The sequence below is a fragment of the Arachis ipaensis genome, chromosome B2 (genome assembly GCF_059453495.1).
Source record: "Arachis ipaensis isolate K30076 ecotype BB chromosome B2, ASM5945349v1, whole genome shotgun sequence".
Classification (NCBI taxonomy): Eukaryota; Viridiplantae; Streptophyta; class Magnoliopsida; order Fabales; family Fabaceae; genus Arachis; species Arachis ipaensis.
In genome coordinates this window covers 73,651,167-73,655,251 of record NC_142437.1, presented here as the reverse complement: position 1 = coordinate 73,655,251, position 4,085 = coordinate 73,651,167, and the positions used below count along the sequence as shown (strand labels likewise).

General features: G+C 39.3%; 1 pseudogene; it reads left to right on the top strand.

The window, feature by feature from the left end:
* The first annotated feature begins 587 nt into the window (after positions 1-587).
* LOC148574394 (uncharacterized) lies at positions 588-1,289 on the top strand (annotated as a pseudogene).
* Positions 1,290-4,085: the final 2,796 nt, after the last annotated feature.

The following is a 4,085-nucleotide window of genomic DNA, read 5'->3' as shown; positions in this document are numbered from 1 at the left end:
GCAAGGGACTCTGATGCTTAAGTTAGCAAGGGTATTAACAGGTTTTTTAGTAGAATCAGAGTATGAGTTATACCTGGGTGCTCCAGTGTATTTATAATGGTGTGGAGTGACCTTTTTAGATAAGATAAGTTAGTTATCTTATCTTATCTTTATCTTTGAGTGAGATCATCTTATCTTTAAGGGAACCGCCCTTATCTCTATAGGCTTGGGCTGCCTTTAGATTTGGATCGTGTTCCTCTATCTGGGCCCTTTATTGGGCTTTCCTGGCAATTTGGCCGAGCTCTTTGAGAAGAGGTCGGGTAGTCTGACCTGAAGAGGTCGGTCGCCTTGTTGCTAAACATCCCGGGTCGGATAGCTCGACCCAGGGTATGAACAGTATCAGAGCAGTTCGTTCCTATAGAGCCTGAGGGACGGACTGATTATGCCTCTGGGCATACTCTGGATGTCTATACATGCTATTTAGGGTATCTAACTGATATATGTGGCATGAATGCTCATGAGCATGCATTTGGGACTTTGAAATACTGAACTTGAGATATTGAGACTGATCACCTTGATATCACTTGTTTGGTGTGAACATGAACCAAATGGCGTCTCGTGGGCGCGGTCGTGAGCGTAATCGAGGTCGAGGACGGGGAGCTAATGAGGTGACCATACCGGTAGATAGTTTGACCGATATCGTGATCGCAATGACGAGTGTTGTTACTTCTATTGGTGCTGTTGCTGCTGCAACCATCCGAGTGATGGAGGGGATGGAACCACAAGCTGGAACTGGCAACGGTGGTGGTAATGAATATGAAGGTGGACATGATGTTCCGAATACTGGGGTACCAGTGGGTTATCCAGAACAAGTTAACTCGGATCAGGCAACAGGAGAAAGCTCAAGGAGGAATGAGGTAGCAAGGAGTAATCATCGGGAACCCTTCACAAAGAAAAAGGGACATGTTACACCTAGGAGCTAAAATTTCAAAAAGAATCATTTTGCCACTTCACATCTCCAGTGCTGGAACAATGACCAAAGGAACGACAGCCGTCCGGATTCAAACTCAGAAGGGTAAACTAGTGCTCAACCAGATGATTTAAAGTGCTCAAGATGTAAGAAGTACCATCCAAACAGACCATGCAGAGCCGGATTAGGTGTATGTTACAAGTGCGGGAGACCAGGACATATGTCTTGGAATTGTTCGTACAGAGAAAGCCGGGAAGCAACCGAATCTGATTTCCAGACCCGAGGTAATTATGAACCAATAGTTGAATTTTTAACTTCCTTGCTTATCATTGATATGTAATATACCTTCGTGATGCATGACGAGTTTCAGTAATCATGAGGTCCAAGTCGATGATTAGTCGAAAACTATTGGTTGTTGGGACGGAGTGATACTTAGCCAACTTAGAGGAGTGGTTAGGCTTTGGAAGGTTAAGGATTAAGTGAAGTAGTGGAAGCAGGTTGGACCATATCTAAGGAATCAGGAGTGTTGAGGGCTACGCGGAGTTATTGTTCGGAATCCAGTGACGGTGAAACTTTGAGGAAGAGGAATAGAGCGAATTCAACCTTTAGCTGTTAATTATTAAGAGGTAAATGAAGATGAAACCAAAACCCTATACGAGAGAGTTTCTAAGACAATTCTTGAAGGTGTGTCAGAACTTCCATTTCAGAGAGAAAGCGAGTTTGCGATATGCTTAGTACCAGAAGCCAGATTAACTTCAATCGCACCACAAGCAAAGACATTATTATAATCGGTAGAATTTAGGATTGTGTGGAAGGGAGTACTAGAAGAGGGAATCATCTAACCAACTATTTCTTTGTGGGAAGCGCTGGTTATTCCGGAGAAGAAGGAAGAGAACGGCAGGAAGCCTTATGCAGAGAGAGTGTGCTAACAAACCTTTGCGACTCAATCTAATCCTTCTTTTGAAACCTACATTGACATTCTATCCGGAGCTCTTCCTAAATGGATTGACTACCTCTCTAACTTTACTTCTTATGCGCATGAATTTTGTTTCTTTCAGGATGAGTCTGAGCTTGTCCAGGTATAAACGCGTAATCCTTGAATCTTGTATGCTCGCTATGACTAGAGTTGCCCTTATTCGCAAACCATGTTCTTCAGAATCAACTGAGACTTCTTTGACTCTGTACGTTCTGTTCTTTCTACCAAAGGTCTCTAATTTGAACTCTTTTCTTGAGATGCACCTAGGTTCCTTTCCTTGTGCATTTCATCATTTCGGTATAATCCTGATTAACTGTGTACAAGATTTTCTTTCTGACTTATTATAAACACCATTTGTATTGCTCATTCATTTTTCGAGCTTAATGTCCCTTTGAAAATTAACTCGAGCCTATATTAGTATCACGTATAAATTATAGCTGCAACTGTTGAGATGTAGATTCCTTAAGAGAAAGACTTTTGGACACGAAAAATGAAGCATGTAAGCATGCGCCGTCAAAAAGAGTTTTGGAGCTTTAAATTCTTGCCGACCACAAAGCCTATGATTAGTTTAACGCACTAGAAATACACCAGTTACATGGATACCCGAATATGAAGAGAGCTTTCGAACTCCAAGAGAAGGATTAACCCTAAACCAGTAATCAAAATAGTCGAACTTATTTAACAACTCATAATTAGTGCAATACATTACTAAAGGGGTTTAAGATACGTGTAAATAGAACATCGTGAAGTTGTAACGGATGCCCTGAGTAAGAAGTTTCTGGGAAAATGCTTGGATATAAATTTCGGAGGAAGGAAGGCTAGGTAAGTTGGAACTTTAAATTGGATATCAAGGGTATAGCTAAAGGAGTCAAACTAAATCTATTGCGGTTTTAAAACATAGCAAAGACTAAATGCAAGAAGCATAAGGAGACGATAAAGACCTACCAAGGATGTCGAAGTCTGGTAAACGAAAGGTAACTAAGAAAAGATTTATATGCCTAATGCTGAAATAGAGATCGTAGAGTCAAAGACTTAAGGAGTGCAATAACGGTGATAAGGGGCTTGATGAACGGATTTTCGTCGGTCAAGAATTTCACAAATGAAATCTCGTTGCTAGTATAGTTTCTAAACCAACAAAGAATCGTTTCATACAAAAACTTTGTTTGTCACTTAAGCAAACTCAATAAAAATAAACCGAAGTATTTACACCTCGGGTCATCTCTCAAGGAATTGCAGGGAGGTGTAGTTATTATTGGCTATGGAAAAGTATCTTTTTGGGGTTTTGAATAAGGAACAAGAAAAGTAAATTGCAAGAATTAAATCGATAACTAGAAAAGCTCTTGGCAAGGTATGAGAACTAGACGTCCTATCCTAGTTATCCTTATCAATTGTGATGAGAATTGTTCATCTTTCCCACTTAGTTAACCTCTATCTATGAAGGAAAGTCAAGTGGACAAATCAATTTGATTCCTCAAGTCCTAGTCAACTCCTAAGAAAAGACTAGCTTTAGAGGGATCCAAATCAACCAGCAACTTTCAATCATCAATCGACAAAGGAGTTTGATAACTCAAGAGTCTCTAATTACTCTACCAAAGCCAAGAATATAAAAATCTAATCTAAAATCCAACCAAACATTTTATCAAACACTTGGAAGGCACAACATAAAGACATAGAAAAGTAATAGGGAATGTAAAATCTAAAACCAACAATTGCAAGCATCAATGATAACAATTAAAGCAAGAAGCAATAAACATGAAATACCTCAAATTGCATTAAATATAAAATCAAATCTAACATGAAGGGTTCATAAACCAAATTGGGGAAATAAATAAACCAACAAGAGAAATAGATAAACTAAAGTACTAGAACAAATACAAGTAGAAGAGAAACTAAATTAAAGGAACATTGAACCTGAAATTGAGAAGAAATAAACCTAAAAATCCTAAAACCTAGAGAGAGCAGAGAGCCTCTCTCTCTAGAAAACTACATCTAAAACCTAAAATTATGTGAATGAAAAGTTGTGTGTATGATTCCCCCACTCTGCAGCCTCTAATCTGTGTTTTTTGGGCTGAAAACTGGGCCAAAAGCAGCCCAGAAATTGCCCCTAATGATTTCTAATACGTCCAGTGGTGCACGAAATTGTGATTACACTTTTCACAA